The sequence below is a fragment of the Halyomorpha halys genome, unplaced genomic scaffold, assembly GCF_000696795.3.
Source record: "Halyomorpha halys isolate HHAL.00 unplaced genomic scaffold, Hhal_1.1 Scaffold627.1, whole genome shotgun sequence".
In the NCBI taxonomy this organism is placed as follows: Eukaryota; Metazoa; Arthropoda; class Insecta; order Hemiptera; family Pentatomidae; genus Halyomorpha; species Halyomorpha halys.
The window spans coordinates 469080-491899 of record NW_027111080.1 but is presented as its reverse complement, the minus strand read 5'-3'; the positions used below and the strand labels follow the sequence as shown (position 1 = coordinate 491899).

Below are 22820 nucleotides of genomic sequence, written 5' to 3'. Positions count from 1 at the left end.
TGTTTATAGTTAGGAAGTTAAAAAATCAAAATATCAAATTGACTACATATAAATTTTACATTTTTCAGAAGATTGGGATTTAAGGAGGTGAAAAAATAGCAAATGTTTGAAGGAAGTTAGGGAAGAGGCATTACTGATGGAAATAGGTAAGTATTTTCAAAAGGAGAAGGGACGGACAAAGATTCGATAAAAGAAGGAAGCCCTATATGCTTGAGTATAAATATTTATCAGTTATTCCAAACTTCAAGGAGAGAATAGAGGATCGTAAGGTATAGGAAATCGTATAGGAAAAAACCAAGAAATTATTGTTGTCAGAAAGAAGGATAACGCCATTTTTGGTTGGTATAACATCCAGAAATAAGTGTGCATCTGGGAAAACCAAAGATAAATCCAAAGTAATTCATGAGATGTTTTAATTTCCCTTCAAATTCATTAATAGCCCCCCCCCCCACAACGGTTATCAAAATGGGAGAAAATAAGAGAGGAGACAAATAACAAAAAGATTTTTAAAGGTAAGGGTTGACGGATTCTATGGAAACTACCTCACGACTAAAATGGATTTTCTGGATTTGTCTAGATGCTTTATTACTGTGACAAAGGTGATGATCAAAGATGACACCAAGGTTTTTAGCAGGATTTACAGTAAAAACTAAAACGTATTTTTCAAGATGCAGAAATTTTGAGAAAACATGGAAAGTTCCAAGTTTCGCTTTTCACAACAAAACACACCTATGAGCTTACAAAAACTATCAATTTTAAAAGTAAAAGCTTATAGAAAAAAAACGCTGAGAAACGAGATATTTTAGACTTTCAAGATTCAGAAACGGTCCAAATAAAATGAAGCTTCTCTTAACGGATACCCATAATTAACGGAATATTTGGTTATGGTACCATAGATTTTCATTTCCCATTAGGACTTTTCACTTCTGGAATTGACATAGAATCGACAAATATTGATGGGACTAATAGATATTTATTTACTTTAAAAAAAAAAAAATAATAATAATAATAATAATAATGCAAAATGACCTCATCTCTCAAAATTTGAGAATTTACGTTTCAAAATTTGTCGATTTGTCGACACTAAACCTTCGAATTCCTCTCGTATCCAATCATTACAATCCGAAATCCTTCGTAAAATCCTAAACGCTCCCTACTTTGTCACAAATAAAATCATCCACAAAGACCTTAATGTTCCATTTGTAACCAATCTAGCCCGTACCAGATATCAATCTTTTCATTATAAACTCCCTAACCACTCAAACCCATTAGTTTCTAATCTTGCTTCCTCTTTTATTCCGGACAAACCTCCGAGGCGTCTGAAAAGAAGATGGCCACGAGACCTTATATTGTAAAAATGTTTTTAAAGTGCTACCAATGGGAAGTTTCTCTATATCCTTGTATCATACCATTATGATTTTCTCAAATTTACTTGATGTCTTTATGTACAGTTGTAAATATCAATAAATAAATTTTTAAATAATTATCGGATTCGATTAACAAAAATAAATATTAAAAATAAAAAATACAGGTTTTCTCCCAAACTAGGGTGCCCACTTTCTATTAATATGAAGGCTCCCACAGAATGATCTACAAAATTCGACATAATGTCCACCAATTTTCAAATTTCTGTCTGACTGCCTATGTATGGTTCCTACAAAAGGTGGTTGAGACGAAATGTATCTAGAATGATGCATTAATTTTGACTTCTTTTTTTTTTTTAAATCGTTTTATTATTTTTTTTTTTAGGGTTTAAAAGATATCACAGTTAAATTTAATTTTTTTATGTTCATTTTGTTAACGGATAAAATTATCTTTCCCTTGGGTACCCAATATTTGGATGTTTTACTCTAATTATGCTATTATAAAATATAATCAAAAAATAGAACTAAAATGTAGAAGCCTAACGGAGTGCCTTTTAAATCTAGAACATATTAAAAAATATAAATTATATAAAAATCCGAATTCGCTCTAGACGAAAACATGGAAAGGTGAATGAACGATTTATCAGTTATGTGAGGACACCAGCAGGTCAATCGGAAGTCATCAAGATCCCGCCACGTTCATGGTCTACTTTGGAATTTTTTTTTTCGGTTTGCTATCAAGATGGATAGAGAAAGGAAATAATGACTGATATAGATATCCTTTTTGTAAACTGATAAATATTTTTTCAAAAAAATAATTTCGTTTTATTATTGCGGAAAGATTTTTTCAAGGATGAATCGGTTAAAGCCACAAAAAATAGATCCTGTAGATTTGAATTTCGGATTTGATTAATTACCATTTTTATTCATAAAGGTTTTATTTCTAATTATCGCCTAGGCTCACTCAGGCTAGAAAAAAAAGATATAATATATAACTATAAATTGATATAAACCAACGAGAGTTAATCATAATTTATTATTAATGATGATGAGCAATTTTCGTTATTATTATGTAATCTGTATTTAATTTATCTTGAAAATATAGTGACAATGGTTAAAGTATTATATGCTATCAGTGTTATATTAAAATATGATAAATTATTTTTATAAATAAAATATAAATCTTTTATTCAGATCCATAAGAAAAAAAAAAGACTTGTTTTTCATTTTGATGTTTTAATATTATATCTTTGTAAAAAAAATTCTCTTTCAAAATTTTAGGTTTGAGGTTTGAAAATTTCAAATTATTGGAACTCGTTACTAAGATCATTTAATTTAGCCAGACAAATGCTGCTGAAATTGTATAATTTGTTATTTTTAGGGGACCAAATGCGTTAAAATAAAAATCCATTTTTCCTTTTATTTCATTAGTTCTTAATCTTTTTAGGCATCTGGAAAGAAAATGGCCTCGAGATCTTCAACTCTATAATTGCTTGTAATATCAATGGCTAGTTCCCCATAAGTCTGTATATGTCATTGTAGAACTCACATCACATTTACTTGTTTTATATAATTTCAATAGGGATGTAAATATTAAAAAAATAAGTAATTAATGCAAATAATAAAATATTATGTAATAATTTTTATTTTGGTATAACCCTGCGGGTACTTTGTTGACTTAATTGACTTATTTTAAAATCTAAGGGATATTCCTTTGTGAAAAAAAAAAATGAGATGTGGTTTAGTAATTTCATAACCCTATATGAGAGGACTGGGTTCACACATGTTACATACAACGCCTCATAGATTATTCTTATCAGAAAATGTGAAAACAAACAAGATAATGCCGAAAGAAATCTATTATTAGGTAACAGGAAGAAAAGCAAAAATGGAACAATATGTCTGCTTAATAAATTGAAAAATCTTTGTTTATGGGAAGTCTTGAAAGGAATGGGATAGCGGGTTTTTATAACGTCAATTGTATCAATACTAATATCAATTATAATCGTTTACTAATATCAATTGTAATCGTTTACTAATATCAATTGTAATCGTTTACTAATATCAATTGATTGTAACTGTTTACTAATATCAATTGTAACTGTTTACTAATATCAATTGTAACCGTTTACTAATATCAACTGTAATCGTTTACTGATATCAGTTGTAACTGTTTACTAATATCAATTGTAATCGTTTACTGATATCAATTGAAATCGTTTACTAATATCAATTGTAACCGTTTACTAATATCAATTGTAACCGTTTACTAATCAGTTGTAACCGTTTACTAATATCATTTGTAATCGTTTACTGATATCAATTGAAATCGTTTACTAATATCAATTGTAACCGTTTACTAATATCAATTGTAACCGTTTACTAATGAGTTGTAACCGTTTACTAATATCAGTTGTAACCGTTTACTAATATCAATTTGTAACCGTTTACTAATATCAATTGTAACAGTAAGATATACTAACAGTAATATAGATACTAATATCTATAAGACCAGTCGGAAGGACAGTAAAATCAAAGACGGATGTTCAGATTGATCGTTTGAGGAGTGATACTGATGAATTACCAGAAATTTTTTGAAATTTGATCATTCAAAATTTGAAATGTAGTCAGAAAGCAGAATGGAAGCTATGAATACTTCGTTTATATCATGCGGTTTGCACTTTATTCTTGTAGAAAATTACCAAATTGATAGCCAAATAAGCTTTCTGTTTATTACGAATCGAAAGAGACATTGCACAAGATCCTTACTGAGGATTTACAATTTGGCGTCACTTGGACTAATAGTAGGGGAATTCATGATGTGTTAAATGGTTCAAGTATTGGATTGTGAGAAACCCTATTCAAAGTCATGTTAAATGTTAAATGCTTAGAGCTCCTAACGGATTTTTTATGCAATTTGTTGTATAACCTCTCTTTCCAAATGTTTATGTTATTATTTACTTCTAAGTTTTGATTAAAATAATTGTTTACAACATGCCTGAATTGAGTGAAAAGTGAAAGTTGTATGAAAGTTTGGCCACTGAGTGCCTTGTTGATCTTCTAACTTATGTGAAAGAGAATCAAGATGAGCTAATTGGTAACTGTCATTATAATTGTCATCGATTGCTTTATTAGTTTTAAAAACATCCAAAACAATACTAATACAATCATAACACAACAAACAAAACGGTGACGATCTCACTTAGCTGGTCTGTAGCGTGGCGTCATTCTCCATTTAACAAACCTAGTAACAGACTCTCAACTATGTTATATATTATATCTTTTTAACATGGTAAAAGAAGGAAATATTTCTCCATTTAACATGAGTTTTTCCAATTAAGACGCTTAACATGTTAAACTAAAGATCATTAATATCTCTAGTATAAGGGTGTTAAGTGATATATAAGTGATATCTGATTTATACCAGCTACTTATCCTACCCTCTCAAGCTAAGTCATTTTATCTCTACAGCTATAAATTTATATTATATCTCCACGACCATAAACTTATATTATATCTATTATGACTATAGGGTCATTATTTTTTGGGCTGTCGATGAAAGATGTGCCTTCTGTAGTTAGCATTAAGTGATCTTATCCTTTTTTGTCCTGACGATTCCTATATTTAGGAGACGTTGTTACTTTAATAATTAACTACTATTCGAGAGATTTAAGACATTGGGTCAAAACCCACTAATAAACAATTTATGTCTTAAGAAAAGACACAAAAAAGTTTCTTCTGATTAATTAAGCTAAAGATAAAATTTAACAAACCCACAAATTCATACTATCGTAATTTTTTGAACAAAAGGAAGGGCTTAGGAATAAATCAGTTTCCTTCCACGCCATGAGCTCGGGCTGTAATAGAACTGGATCGATGGAAAGAGATAAACAGAATTCAATTAATTTAAGAGGCAGGAAAGAAATAAAGATAATTGCTAGGGAATAAATAACAGAGAGAAATAGGAAGTTCAACTGACATATAGTTCGCGTTTCCTTACTAGAGTTATCATTTTGTGGACTGGAACTTTAATAATTTCGATAGGAGTTAATGCACTTCGAGAACCGTTCGCAGAAAAGATTTATAACAATTTCAAATAAAGCTTATATAAAGATATATTATTTATCTAAACACAAATATATAAAATAGAGTCCTCCTAAGACATAATAAACATTTTCATGAACTCAATTTACTAATTTAATTGTTTGGGAGTGGTTTATAATAATGATAACACCAACTACAATAAACCAATTTACTCTTAACAGTTTATTTATTTTATTCCTCCAATGTTTCGGCACTTTCATTTTAAGGGGGGCAATATTTATTATTAATTAGTCACAATTCATTTAAATTATCTTTTATTTGCAGGGTAATTGTCCATGTCATATAATAAAACATACACTTTCAATACAAAAACTTTTCTTTAAATTTTTTTTTTCACTTCTTTACTAACTTGTTGACTTTACTTATCTTTACTAACTCAGTATAGGTTTAAGTCAATAATTTATCATTTTGCAAATGTCATTTTGGGCCGTCCATAGTTCAGATGTTTAGGCCCAGACATGGCTGAGATCTGCGGTCGGCACCGGTTCGAATACCGAATAACCTAGTGCGTTTTTTCATTAAGTGGCGGTCCCACGAAATGAAAACTTGACCTCCACCATGGTTAGAATAGGTTGGTCACCTGTAGATAACTAGGCAAACATCACCTTCGCTGTGGATTGCCTTATATTAATTTAAAGAATTATGAATTATGAAAAAAAACAACGTCATTTTGCGATTTTTAAGGTATTTTACAATTCCAGTAACTCCAAATTGAGTTGAAGGATTGCATATTTGTATGTGAATTAAGTTGGTTTTGAGAATTATTTTTTTGTGGCCTAAACTTAGCTATATATCTCCCGGTTAATGATTGATACATTGTAGAAAGTAGATGAAAAAAAGATGATTGCTCCAAGTACATTGTGTCAGTGTTTACTGACGTTTCGGCCTCCGTTATAGGTCTTTATCCGGGCTAAGCAAAACACGACGCAAGATAATAGAAAAGGATAAATGTGGCTTGAATAAATAGGGAATATGAAAAAAATAAAATATTTATATAAAAAATAAAAGATAAAACAGTGTAAAAAAATAAATTTATAACCCATTTTTTTTTAAAATATACAATATTTAATCTAATATGTAAGTCGCAAGCAAAATATAAAACAAATTAGATCACTATGTCACTTTATTGTTCATTAGTTCATTATATTACTTAATTATATCTATTTTATTGATTGTTAACTTTTTAAAGACTCAATACTTTATATTTATGGCAAGGACGGTATTAGACTTGTAAGTCAGAAGGTGTTTGAGGAAAAATTTGACTTATACTATTAGTACCACCTTCCCTAGATAATCCCTTTTATTTGTTCTGATAAACAAATGTTCTGGTGGAAGAATCAATTCAAAATTGTCAACAGGTGTAAAAAACTTTTTAGGTCATCTTTGACATATACTGATTTTACCACACTTCTATCTTGTAGGTTTATATTTTATAAATATGTGTGTATTTGGTTTCTAGGGGCAGCGAAAGAGGCGTCTTGCTCAGCTGTTGATCAGCTGTGGGCGAGGTCACTGGACTCAGTCGTAGAGCACATCCAAACACACACGCCCCTTAGTAACATCTAACAACTTGTAGAAACTAAAATATAATATGAGCTTTTACAATTATTTCAAAATTATTGCGAATCTGTCCAGTTTTCTCAAATTTACCGACACAAGTTGACATTAATCTAATACGTAAACAACTTAATATAGCAACGAAATCTATAAATTGTCAATAACATTATGCTAAATATTTTCCAGCTCACATTGCATAAAAGATATCACAACAGTCATTAGTGTTTAAGACTTACTTCTAACTTTTCTCCAGCTAAGGAGCAAATCGACTAAGCCTTACATAAATGTGTCAAAAGAAATAGGTTTGCGCAGTAAACTACCAAATCGGTGAAAGAAATTTTAATTGAACCATCTATGAACCAATAAAAACAATCTTTGAAAATTTAATCAAAATCGGTTTAACAATAATAAATGTTATGGACGACCAAGTATTTGACAACAGACTTGAAATCAAATTTGTTCTTTGATGTCTACTTGTAAGATACGATTGGATTCAAAGGCTCCTTACCTTCAGAAAGGAGAAAGCATTATGCTAAACGCGTGTCATTAAACTGAACTGTGGTAATATATTTCTTTCAAATTCCACTCATAAATATATTCTTTTTTTGATAAATAATTCACTGTTAACTTATTTTATTTTTTAAGACCCTTAATGTTTAATAACTTTTTTTTTTAATTTATTTATTGATATTTACAACTGTACATAAAATACAGCAAGTAAATTTGAGAAAATCATAATGGTATGGTACAAGTAAGTAGAGAAACTACCCATTGGTAGCACTCTAAAAACATTTTTACAATATAAGGTCTCGAGGCCATCTTCTTTTCAGGCGCCTCGGAGAATTGTCCGGAATAAAAGAGGAAGCAAGATTAGAAACTAATGGTTTTGAGTGGTTAGGGAGTTTGTAATGGAAGGATTGATATATGGTTCGGGCTAGATCGGTTACAAATGGAACATTAAGGTCTTTGTGGTTGATTTTATTGGTGACAAAGGGAGCATTTAGGATTTTACGAAGGATTTTGGATTGTAAGGATTAAATACGAGAGAAATTCGAAGGTTTAGTGGAGCCCCAAAGCTCAACGCCGTATGTCCAGATTGGCCTTATTACAGTCATGTAGATCATTCTTTTGTAATGTGTTGGAAGTCTAGACCGTTTGTCTAGTAAGTGCTGTAATAGTCGAAATTGACGTGCTGTTTCCTGTCTTTTCAGTCTTGTGTGAAGATTCCAGGTTAGTCGTTAGTCCAGATGTAGTCCAAGGTTGCGGATCTGTTCAACAGGGGTAAGGGCAACATTATTGAAGTATACTGTAGGGCAGTAAGTAGGTTTACGAAGTAGGGTATTTGATAATTAAATAATAAATCTATAAAAGTAAATTTGATGTGAGGTATATAACAATAGCATGATGCAGTCTTGTGAAGAATTTACCCGTTGGTAGAACTCCAATTACATTTATAGAGTAGGTCTCGAGATTTTCTTTTCAGACCCCTAGGAAGATTATCAGGAATTTGGTGGGTTTGGGGGTTTATTATGAAAGGATTGATATCTGGTTCTCGCCAAATCGGCAGCACATGGAACATTGAGGAGAATTTCAGATTGTAAGGATTGGATACGAGAGGCATTGGTCATGTAAATGAGTCTTTTGTAATTAATTAGAGTTCAGACGGTTTGTCTAGTAAGTGGTGTAATCGATGAGCAGTTTCCAATCATTTCAGACTTATGAGGATTCCAAGTCGTTGTCTAGATGTCCTAAGTAGGGGATTTTTCGACAGAGAACAATGAAGTATTATATGGATCGAAATGAAAGAATGAACATTTCTTCTCTTCCTACTCCGTTTCCAGTTTATTAAGACTCCATATCGTCTGCGCGATAAGATAAACAAACAAACAAAGAAAAGATAACTAAATAAGAAACAAAAAAAAAAAATAATCCAGGACAAAGAACTGCTTTACCCGACAGGGAATATTCTGCTATTGAAGGGCAATGCTTTGATAAGAAGTGAATTATTACCTCACCGAAGGAGATAGCATTGTGTCAATTCTAGAGCTGAATCAGTGCTGACTAGAAGGGAACGGCGAATCAAAGGTGAATCATTTCGATATTGTCACTGCCCTTGAAATTATAAAAACTTCAAGAAGAATAATCTTGCACGATATACAAGAGCAATACAATTCGCTCACAATTTCCAACAAAAATACAACGTAGGATACCATCAAGCAAATATTAATATTTCAAAGCCTTAAGCCTCTCAAATATCAGAAAATAATCAATTAGTCATAATTTTGTAAATTCAGTTTTCATCAAGGAGAAAAACGTAGAGCCAAATAAATGGAAACATTTGAGATGACAAGAACTAATATTTTTCAGTAATAGGTACATTCAGTTCCAAAGATACCTGTTACAAATATCTGTTATAAATTATAGATTACTTATGCAAATTGAATCGCATCTTAGGATGAGAGTTAGGACAAATAATGTATAAGTTCTTAAAATTTAATTCTTCATATATTTTAATCTTTAAACAGTATTGGGTTTCATAGTTAGTCAGACAAAATTCCTGCTGACAAAGGAATGAGAACTGACTGTTAAATAACTGAGTCACTGGAAAGAGGCGATATCATTATTAATCATAATTTGTCAGTTTCAATTTTCTTTATCAGACAGGTTGGAAACTTAAATTTACATAAAGAAGTTAGATTAATTATTTTTTAAAAATGCTTGTTTGAGAGTGGTTTAGTTTATTGTTAATTTAAAACAATTTTGATCCTTTTTTTTCCTCTCAACTTATTCTTTAAAATTTCTCCAACGTTTCGGCCCTCAGGCCATTCTCAAGGATACCACCTTCAATATTGATGTCATTTCTTTTTTAAATCTTAAAGTTGCAGGCTAATTGCCCTTGTCACTTATAACTTTTTCTAAAAAATTATATCTTAGATTTAAAAATTTTTTACAAAACACTTTCCTTTCTTCACTTACATTTACTAATTAGTATATAATTAATTTATATACTAATGTACCAATAATAATATTATAGGTAAATATATTGGAATTATGGTGTTATACAAACCAACAAAACAAGAAGGTTTAAAGAATAACAAAGAGGATTTTGTACAAAAAAATTGTGGGTTGTCACATTCTTTAGATGATGACTGAATACATTTGATGTATTCTCGGATTTGAGATTTTATTATCACACTGAAAGGAAAGTATAAGAGGGGGGAGGAGAAATGCTGATAAAGTAGCTATACTCTGACATCTGCTACGTCATCATACAGCCCCCCTTAGGAAAATCCTGACCCTATACAATCTCCTCATTTTCTCTTCCCCCTCTCCCACCCTCATTCAAGGGCTTCATCAGCGAAATCTGAATCCGGATGGGACGGCTCAAGGAGGTATTTGTTTCAACTGGATCTTCACATAACTCCTAGCCATTTTGTTTTATACATCAATATTTAGATATACAGTCGTATACATATGTACATAAGGTATATTACCAACAATAAATAAGTAATATTCAATGTATACATTCAACAAAGACTGGAATGGGTTGGCCTAAAAGAAGAGAATTAGAAAATTACTGGTTGCCCTCATCTAATATTGATAGCACTAGCTACAGGACAATGAACTCAACTCCGCATTCTCATCCATTATTTTGACTTAGTTAATTTTTTTTTTTTTTTAAATTAATAATATTATTTCATCGTGATGGTGTATAAACGATATATTATAAACAATAAAAAGATCCTTTATCAAAAAGGAACGAAAATAAATTTATTTATCTTTGGACATGAGGATAGGCCGAAAGTTCAGTCATACTCATTTAACATAATACATTCCCATATTAAAATACGAATAATAATATTTGTCTTAAAAAACATAAATGTATGAATATATAGTGTCTCCACTCATACGCCTTTCCTTGCTACGTAGTGAGAAAAGTTCAGGAAGAGAATCGTTTGCTGTATCTTCACTAATACTCGTTCGATTAATTTCTTTTTAGCTAATAAAAATGTTACCACTTTTTAGACGGTCATTAGCAATGTTATGAGAGATAGGTGTATGTTTTTCTAATTATTAGAAAAACATATCTGGACTTTGCAGTGTTGGGTGCAGTTAATTATTTTAGTTAAATAACACTGTTAATTAAAAACTATAAATTCCTACTTGTTCACAACAACGCATTCAACTAAATTAATTGTAACAGTCTGGACTTGATTCTCACGTCTAAACTCGAAGTACTAACAACTATCAGTTCAATAGTAGTTCATCAAATAATTAAGAATTTATTTGGTCCTTATTTCTAACAATATTTGAATATTGAAACAGATAATAGCAGTACCAAGTACCATAGTGACAGTGATATGAGATATAGTGAAAGACACAACATCATACTGTGCTTTACTGTCGCACTATCACAATTTGATCGTTGAAAAGACTATTAAATTGTTTTTCAAGCTAAAAATATAAATATATGAATCGGTCCAGTATTAGTGAATATATAGCAAACAATTTTCGAACTAAACTTTTCTCACAACGCGGCCAAAGAAGGGTTGTTGGTGGAGATACGAAATAGTTTATATTCATATAAGGAAAATTATATTTATTTGTTTCTTAATGAGGAAATTTCATCACAATGAGAATTAGGCAAAAGAATTTGAGATTATTTGTTTCTAAGCACTATTAATATGACAAGATGTACAATACTTGCCATCATGACATTTGCTGTCGTGGTAGTACTGTCGCAATAGGTTTGGCGTAATAGTCAAGCTAAGGTTATTGTAGCACTTTACAGCCACGGTATCAACGGTTGCAATCATTACAATAGTAAAATCCATCATGCTAACATTTAACACCATGGCGCCGCACTGGGTCTGGTGTGATAATCAGTACCGGTAGTGGTAGTGGAGCTCCAGTCACGTAGTGGAGGCAGTACTCGAGATGGCAATTCGTACAGAACGACGCTGTAAGAACTACAAGGTCTTTTTTATCTTTATCTGTTTACTCACATTTGAATTTTATATTGGCCCATATTCCTTACGGCGGATCCCTTCCCACACATTGGCCACTTCATGCTAATTCTATCTAAGGACGCTGGCAAGACAACAGATCGCCTCTTGTAAACAATCCCTCGCTCTTGTATCTATTTATCATCCCGTCGGTTAAGGGTTTACAAACATTATACATTGGAGTAACTGTCAACCAAGGACAACGCGTGCAGGTCAGAAAACATTCACACCGACCTAATCTCCTCATTTGAAATAGAAGAGACTTTCCGACACATCTATTCAAAAACAACACAAGAGGTGAATTAAAAACTGAATCAACCGAAAATATAAACAATATGTAACTTTTAAAACATTAATTAGACGTGATGGGTTGCTGTTAGTATTTTTTTTTAACAATTAATTATTATTAGGTCCATTGACAATAAACTCCCTACAAAAAGTCTTGGTTTTTATTTAATTTGACAGGAGACATTATGTCGAAATCAAGAAAGCCTACTTTAAAGCTACATCATACGAGACAAATAGAGAAAATAACAAATTATAAAATTATTATGTAAAAATGAGTATGATAAGCATAGCACAAAGATTGATAATGGGCCGTCCGTAGCTCAGGTGGTTAGGCGTAGTCTTACCGATCTGAGATCTGCTGGCGGCACCGGTTCGAATCCGGCCTGGGACGTTGAATTTTGTCAACATTCAACTTATTGAGTGGCGATCACACAAAATGAAAAACTTGACCTCCGACCATGGTTAGGCAGTATAAGACTCCAAAGGGAGGGGGAGTCGACAGAAAAAAAATTGATAATATTCATAAATAAAGAGAAGAAGAAAACATAAAATTATAAAAAAATAGAAATTGCATGTGGAACGAGCCATCGGAAATTATTAATTTAGTTAGCTAGAGTGAAAAAATATAATATTTAAATATGTATAATCATGAACAGACAATATAAACATAATAAAAATGTAAAGATATTATATATTATATATTATATTACAACCCATTTGTATCATAAAAAATTGAAGCCGGTTCAACCTACCTCTCTCTTTACTGAATTAATTATTTCATTATTATTATATCAGTAAATAAAAAATATCAGGTGTCATTATCATATAATAATAAATAAGTATGTAATCTAAACTGGGTAAAAATAATTGATAAATAATATGACTAAATTATCATAGATACAATTTTTTTCATTAATGGTTCATTAACAAATATAGACATGACAATACCTATACATTAAGTTTTGCAAGAAGGTAATTTAAGCTTCGAAGAGGCCATAAGCGTGGGCGAGATTACTAGCCTAAACGAAAACATATGTTCGTTTCTCGACCAACGCTATGCCATCTCAATCCAGAACAGGTTAACCTTAACCTATCCGACTGGAAAAGTAGGTAATACGTATCATAAACAAGAAAATTAACAATAATCAATCGGACTAAAAAATGGTGTCAATGCAAAAACATCTTTGCGAAATACAAAAAAAAAGGAAGAAAAAAATCTTGGTTAGGTTTAAGGGAAAATGACCCAATTGCTATGATCCGATGATTTTTTTATTCTACTGAATAAAATAATTATATATTAGAGCGATTTATTCTACAAAATTCTCTAAATATTGTAGGAAGTATGTCGATTGAAAAATAAATAATATATACAAAATTTCAAAAATATTTCACTAAATTTGAATTTTATTGAGGATTAAAAAAAATAAATTATGTATATATAAGATTTAAATTTAAAAAAATCAGAATAAAAATTTATAATTGTTTTTTTTATACTACTAAGCAATAAATCATCCCAAATATAGAAAATAATAAAATTAAATCATTTAAAACCCATAAACAATATCAATAATAACCATACGCCCGAAGGAATAAAAAGATTTTTGAAAATTTTTGCTGTTAAATTTTTTTTTCTTTCCTACTTAGCAAACAATTCAATTGTCAAAAGGATTTTCTGGATGTCTGGTTCGTTAGATCAATATGAGTTCTCCCTAACCATTCATCGTGTAAGCATTGTTGTGTGTGATGCCAACTGCTGGGGTATCAGGAAATAAAAGAATCCAACTCCAGTGATCTCCTAGAGCGAGTATCGATTCAGGGAATGAGTAAAAAAAGATTGCTCTAAACAACTCGAGTATTCTGAACAACTAGGTCTAAGCATAAACCTAATAGAGATTTCGTCGAAGTAAAACTGGCCACGATTATTAAGAAGTACTTCAAAATATTAAAAAAATAACATTTATAAGAACAAAAAATGAAACAGGAGGAAGGCTTATTTTTTACAAAGGTTGGATTAGTTTTGTTTAAATATTAAAAAAATTCTACTAAAGCTCGAAATTCTCTGCCAAAGCCAAGGTGTCCAATTTATAGCTTATAGATTCTAAAAACTCATAGAAAATTAGTATATCAATTTTTATAAGTAAATTTAATGTCACCCACTGAAACCGATAATTTGAGATATGATTGTGTGATGGCGGTATGTGTTCTAGAAAAATCAGAGATATAGCACTTTGTGATCGAAGATATTGAAATGAATTTGGAAAGAGGAATTGAAATAATTGGATAAAAGATTAATTAAAATTTATATAACCAAAATATTAAAATAATAAAGTGAATGGGTATATATAATTTTAACTAAATACAATTTGGCAGAAGGTTTTAAGCCACGAATTATCATTCACGCGCTAGAACCGGTGTCGGTTCGAATTCGCCATGTGCAGATTTTCTTTTATTTAGGACGGACCCAAAGAAGAAATTTCTACCTTCCCACTCTGGCTAGAATAGGCTGGTAAACTGTCGGAAACTCAGGTTTTCTGACCTAAGTTGGAAAACACAAGAATGTTAAACCACAAATAACAAAGTTTCAATAATATTCGTTTAATCTATATACATTAAACCCTAGAAATAATGACTTATTGCCGAGTTAGCTAATATTTTAATAAATAAATAATTTGCTGTTTATTATTATTTTACTAATAATTCATTTTTTAGTTAAGATGCAGTTCCTTTCGGTGATTCACTGTTATCGGAGGCATAGTTTTTGAAAATACTATGGATTTTTAGACAGCGTGTTCATTAGTACAAATTTATTCTAGGATTTCTTGAATGTTGATATACATTATTGGGTTTCCGAAAATACAAATTTTTAAAAATATTATACACTTAAGAATCACGTGCATAGATCGATGCAAGAATCATAGACAATATCAGGATAAATTAAACATTATTACAATAGTATATACAACAATTTATTAATCTTTGCGAATATGTCGACATTAAAACCACGATTATGTTGTTAAAGATTTTTATGACATATACTTACGCCTCTGATTAAATTTCTACAGGCCTTAATGTGAAAAAATAATTCCGATAAAATAATTAATTTAATTTAATATTTTTTTTCAAAATTCCATATAAACCTTTCTAACCATCCTAATCCTTTGGTTCAATCCTTATCTAGTTCCACCCATCCATACAATAAACCTCGAAGGTTGATACGGCAGTGACCGAGAGACTTGATGTAAAATAAAAATGGACAATTGGAGTTCTGGCAATGATCAGATTCTCCACTGAAGTTGATTGTTTGCGGCTTTAGCGCACTTTCTCAGCCTCCACTGGCTCCAGTGATGCGGCAAGAGGGATCCGCTGGGATCTTATGACCTCTGCTCTACACCTCACACGTAGGAGATAGAGTGAGCTCAGGGATCCACAGGTCGATTGTGTAAATATTGTATATAAGAGTGTAAATGGGTCTGGAGATTCTTTTATTTATATCATTATTTTATTTTATTTATTTATTTTTTCATGCATATGGTTTGATTATGTTCATTTTTTTTGTCCTTCTGTTTGTATATATTTTAAGAGAGATTCTATTTATTTGTATGTACTTTTTTTTTTCTTTTCCATTTATTTTAGCATGAATGTGATCATTCATCACTATTACCTTTTGTTCACAAGGGTGTGGCAGATTGTAATATCTAACAATAAATAAAGTTTTTAGAAAAAAAAAAATGTTTTTTTAAAATAAATTTTCATATTCTTCTGTGTAACCCTGTTTCATTTATTATATTGTCTATGATTCTTGTATTTTGTTTTGCTTAGAAATGTAAAAGTCCGACGGCTTAGGACGAAACATAGGCAATCATAATAATTAATATAAATCGCAGTGAATAAGATAAAAAATTGAAGAATGATTTATTTTTCTAAGTATTTCTCCTTGGTTGAATGTCTATAATATCTATCCTTCAAATAATACCTGAATTTGAACAATAGTTTTATTTAGCATAATTATGATTGTAAATTACTATGCCATTTTGTCTATTTTTTTCTTTTTTTTTTTTTTTTTTTTTTGGAAAATAAAAACGATTTATTTCAAAAGGAACAGGCTGTTAGTTGGAGACTTGTCCATTGTGCCTGCCAGGGTCCTGGGTCCCTGAATAGTCCGGTCGTAAACTCTGGAATGAGGGGCCACCAAAAATTCTCCGTCTTTACCGCTCCCGATTATCCCTTAACGACTTGGACTTTTTGGTTTCGAAAGGCTTTCAAAAGAGTCCTTATTTATGGACGGAGATACGGGATTGACGCCCTTGCACGGCGGAACAAACACCTGGTTCGTCTTGGGGACCACCTTTTCTACTTTTTGAGTTGTAAATTTATTCTTGCGCTGCTTTATGGGAAGAGAATTTATCCTATTCTTCTGGCTATAGCGAAATTTTTATAGAAGATACAGTTAGTGTAAAGAATGATTCCCATTCCTAACATAATAATAATAATAAATACAACGATATGTATTATGATGATTTTTTCTTTCTGTTTAAGAGCTGGTTGGTTTAAAAGGTTAATAAATAATTAAATTAGGGCGTAAAAGAAATCTACGAGGTTTCTTCCATTATTTACAAAAATTCAGGGCTATTATTATTGTTGTTCCTGTTTTGTAGAAAATGTTAGAACAACTCACTTTTTGCATTAACTTATATTTCGAAATAAATCCCAGTAGTGAAATATTTCAAAAACTGAGTAACTTTTCTCTTAAGATCAATTAGTACTCGGCACTTTTTACTTCGAGTACTTCTAGCATGTCATGATTACCTGAATATAAAATTGAGGATCCACTTAAAGAGTCTGGACTCCCAAACACATTGGGTTGACTCTCGACTAAATAACAGAATAAATAATTCTCTGCCACAGCCGGATTCTAACCATATCCTGGAAGTTAGTACACAGCGCCTTACTCACCGAGCTGGCCTTCCAAAAATTTTATTTAAAAAAATAAAAATGAAACCATGCCTTTTCATTGTGATTTAAAAATAAATATCCCAGAATAATTGATATTTTTTATACTATATCATAAGTTGATATAGTCGGATCTACTGTCAGAGAAAATTGTTAGTTTATTATAATAGAAAATTATTTGTTTGATAGAATCAAATAGTGACATTTGTGAACTCTTCAAGTTTCTAGTTCATTCCAATCGTCGTTAATAAGTTTTATTATAGGTATAATTTTTACATTCTCCACTTTTATTATTGCCAACAAAGATTTTCGTATTTTTTTTTTATTTTTAAAAAATTCTATAACTATATACATTTTTTTTCAAACCCAGGTCGGAAAAGTAACTGCCTGAGGATAGCAGGTGTGAAAATAGGTGGTAGGGTCCTGCGCTAGACAGGTAGTGACTGATGACGGATAACAAAAAGGTGGGTAACTGAAGCTTCCGATAAATATATTATTCAACAACAGCAGGTTCTCTTTGCCCTGCATGAAATGTAAGGTATATATACAGAATGGAACCGTCAATCAATATTTAAAAATATATTTTTCACCACAAATTTTCCAAAACTAAAGGTACACGTAACGTTCTTCTAATATAACTTTGAACTTTAAAAACAAAAGTGTATTTTAAAATTCAAATGAGATTCGAAATAAAATTATTAGAACCAAAAGATCTTTAGAGAAGTTTTTTCTCATTCATTAATACTTGTCAGATTATTATCATGGCGACAGCTTTTCATAAACGATACCAAAAAAGAATGTACAACATATCGACTAATACGTGAGCCTGAGGTATTCCTGCTTAAAATAAGTTAAAGGAATTGTACCTTTAAGCTAGTCGGACGGAGTACATATAGGTCGAATCAGGTATGTGGGAGGAGAATCTTACAGTTTGAAGGTCCTTGATGTCATACCCAATCATAAGCCAGGATGACATCTAAAATATCATGAAGGATTAGTTCCTATTTTTAAATCGGTCTCTACCCAGTTTGCAGCTATGATCTGTTCTGAGTTCAATTAACCAGGATTTGAGTTTTTATACATGAAATATTTTATTTTTTCAATTCACTTAATGATTTCAGATAAGATCCCGAATTCGGAAGCCGAGATATTATATTTTTATTTTTCATATCGAGACAACATTCCGATATACGTAATTGACGACCATTAACCCAAATAAATCAAACAAACAGCTGATAAGTACCTATTTATAGGAGAACTGAAGAGCCTATCAAAGTACGTATTGTAGAGGCAAATACTTCTCCCTCATTATAAAGAAAAATAATATGGTAATCAATTTAACTAAGATGATAATAATAAATTAAATTGTAAATATATTATGAATATAAATACATATAAAGGCAATATCTTCTTCATTGAGGGTAACGATTTTTTGTTCTATTTATTCAAAAATTACGTAATAATTAAGTAGAATTGAATAAACTTATATTAAAAAGATTGGATTGAAATTAAAACTTTTAGAATATATTCATAAAATATTTCTTTTTTGATTAGAGCATGGAAGAAGAGGAAATTCTTAATATTCAATATTAAACACTTCTAAGAAAATTAAAATCTAAATAATAACGATAAGATTTATATGCATAATTATATTTATATGTAGGTATGTATATTAGGTAGGTATGTACTTTATGTATATATTTGTATGATTATTATTATAATAAAAAAAAATATATATTAGGGTTATGCAACTAACATTTAAAAAAAAAAGTACCATTTTTTTTTAGTAATTGAAATATTTTTTTCTTGAATATTTATTTAATACTTATATAATTACTATATAATATTTAATACTTTATAAACTAATAAGGAGGCAATATATCACACTGGTTTAGTTTTTTATGAAGTGTTAGTTCCCAAAGTATGATCAATTTTAATAATTCCTAAAATATATTTCTATATTGTTTGCCTTTTTCTACAAAATACATTTGCGAAAGCATAACGGGATATTCATAGAAATAGTGGGGCTAAAGAATAATAAAAGAAAAAAAATTCTATAATACCAGCGAATCAAATAGACGAATTTTATCTTAATGAATAATTTTACAAAATAGCTTTGAATGAAATCTAAAAATTGTGATAATAAAAATTTATTATAACATTATATAAATAAATTCCAATTTATTTTAACCTTCACTTTCTCCAGGTACATAAGAAAGTAAGCCAATTAACTCTTTTTACAAGTCATTTATGAACGGCAATAATAATTTCAAATGGATAAGAATTTGCAGTAAAGATTTGCAATTTGTTTTAAAAGTTGTGACATATGACATATCAAAATGCCAACCTACGTTATATAACTAGTTTGAGATAATTGTAAAACTGTAACAAATAGCGGAAAATTTCAACGGGGATTTTATTATCTTGTAAGGGTCTATAAAAAAAAAGAGAGATAGAGAGAAAAAAAAGAGGGAAATTAATTAAATTAAATTATCCACACACTCTAAAATATTATTCCTAAGAATAAAAACTGTGAAAATGACGCAGATGTACATTGTTAGTAAGTGGTTTCTCAAAGCCTCAGCTCAAGTGGTTCATTTCAACATTGTTCTTAAAATGTTTTATAATTTATAAAGTTGAAAATTTATTATACAATAAAAGAAATAGTAAACGTTTATAATAAAATATTAACGCAATATTGCCATGGTTCTACATATTTCTATAAAAAACTGTGTATGAAAACAAGAAAATTTTAATCTGGACCCGAAATCATATTTACTAAAATAGATTCCACAATACATTAAAATAAATAAATATATGGTAAATATTTATTTTGTAAAATTAGGAATAACTTAACTTTCATTTTTTTCATTTTCATACAAAAAAAATTATTATTCAAACATTTCTGAATAAAAAATATAGATATAAATGACCACAAGTGAATTTGAAGGAACAGTCAGAGTTGCGGTAGTGTAAAAAATTAGTTTTCAACTAATAAATAAAAAAATGAATACATATTATTTATTTAACAAGTATAGTTTATTTTTTTAATTAGATAAAAAATATTTTGGGTAAGCTAGATCCTAGTTGTTGAAATAAAAGAATGAATTTTTAACTTCAATAAATAGAGACCGGGTTTTAGTACAATTGCATCTTTTAATACGGCCAAATCGCATATTTTGAGCTTCTGCACGTAATTGCATATTGATATATATTATGAAATCTTATATTTATTTAGTTTAATTTTATGTTTTTCGAATTAAATTTAAAAAAACTAATATGCTTAAATATAAGGTAAGGTAAAGCACCGTTTAACACATGAAGACTAGAAATGAAAATTAAAAAAAAAAAAGTACCAACAAATTGTATTGCTCGAAAATTCATTCTCTATTTATAAGAAACTGATATTTGGTAACAAAATGAATGTATACAGCTCATGACTATGGGTGACTTCTCTTTTACTTAACAGATATTGAAATATAATAATGTATCACTAAGAGCCTTGGAATGTTAATCTCAAGTGCTTTAAAGTTGGGCGCCAATTTATATAGGGATTAGGTAATCCCAAGAAAGCCGATTTTCGAAAAGTGGTCTTCCATAAGTAATAAAATTAAAAAATAGTGCGTGAATGTAACAAAGGATAATTTTATAACCTTCGGAAAATCGTCTTATGGTTATTAAATTTTTATTCACAATTTAATAATAATCAATATTTTATTTGAAACATAATTTTTAATTTTACAAGCGAGCTTAAGACCAGATTATGTACAGGAAACATGGTTAATTAATGATGTTGAAGTTAATGGAATTATAGATGTATTTATTTTTCTAGGAAAATTATTAGCTGACTTTAAGAACTAGATTGTAAGAAGAGCGTCCCGGTGGTACAGTTTCTACGACAATAGAAATTAGTTTTGGGTGTTAAAACTAATGATATTTATTGCACTATACTTACACATTATTTTCTTCTTCACTCTTTCATTACTCAAGTAGTACATTTGCAATTCTATTAATCATTACCGTACTTGTTTAGCTTATATTCTATTCATATATATTTGTATTGTTTATCATACATATTATTTTTTTACAACTACATATGTATATTATTATTACTTACAATGTTCGTACCTTGTTCTCATTCAGCCATGTTAAGCCCAGTCAAGTGTGGAAAAACGTCGGTTACAAATAGTTTTTCTACCATGTTTTTACCTATTTTAACCGCAATCTGAACCATCTTCCTACTAATATTTTTTTGTTCATACTCTAGTTTGTCTGTGTTTTTTATTAAATTAATGTATTATTTACAAAAACTTACTATGACTATGTATATATTTTAATTTGTAGCTATTGTGTCGTAAGAGTCACGATTAAGAAAACCATTAATAAAAATAGGTGTTCATTTATTAAAACTTATTTTAACGAAATATTTTGGCAAAATTGCTATTATAAAACGATAAAAATTAAAAGAAATCTTTTTTGGAAAACATTTGAAATGTAATAATTTCGAGAAGAAATTTATTTGTATTTCATTCATAGATATTTTTTATCCAAAAATAAAAATTAAACTCTTTTTATTTAAAAAGTAATAGTTATTTTCAGTGCCTGATTTGAAAAAAAAAATTAGGCGTTCTAAAATTCTCCAAAAACAAATAAAGAAAACGAGGATATTTCTAGGTCGTTGTGTAAATGCCTTTTAGCACCAAGGTTCTTATTTTCGAAGCCTTCGACTCTAGAAAACACATCCTTAAAGAAGGAATAGAGGGGAGTCGACCCAAAGGTAAAGAAGTGGATTGTTAGTTACAGTTCCTTGGTTATTTTTGCAAAAATTAAAAAAGGAACAAGCTTAGGTTCCAGTTTTTCTACATCGTTAATCACCTCCGATTCGCATTCAGGAAAGAATTGACAAGGATTTTTATCAGTTGAGGAAGTATAATTTTAACAGGCCTGCTAATATCCAGACCGCGCTAAAATTGATATTGATTCAGCAGACAAAAATATAACTTTCAAAAATTGGAATGTTTTTGTTCTGATATTGTTTTTAATATTTTTAATAATAATAAAGTGCACAAATAATAATGCATAAGAATTGAGCAAGAAATTTTACAAATTTAACCAGTGTGTTCAAGTTCTTTTACCGAAAAAAAAAGTATTTAAAACTGATACAAAATACCTTCAACAAAATTATTTTGTTTCTGGGTTTGAGCTATTATTATGACATATTAAAAAAAAAAGTATTCATTAAAAAAAAATATAAATTAATAGAATCATATTATGTGCATTGTAAAGTGATTATACATTAAAATAAAAGAAATAATCTACAATTCACCAAACAATTTCCAGTGCTCATTTAACTAACACAACGATACGTTTGTATTCATTAAAACTTATCATATACAACGAAAAAAAATATGACAACATATTTTTTTAATATTCTCTAATTTATTAAAAAATAAAATTTGTCAAATAATCAAAACTACTGATTGTTATCAGGAATAAAAGTATTTTTAATTTTATTTATTATTTAATATAGTAATAATTAAGGAGATTAAAA

At 29.7% G+C, this 22820-nt stretch overlaps 1 protein-coding gene across 4 annotated transcripts in view; it reads right to left on the bottom strand.

The window, feature by feature from the left end:
* The window catches only part of Sesn (Sestrin), a 265432-nt gene that overhangs the window by 58998 nt on the left and 183614 nt on the right, over positions 1-22820 (bottom strand). The gene's annotated exons all lie outside the window — the stretch shown is intronic.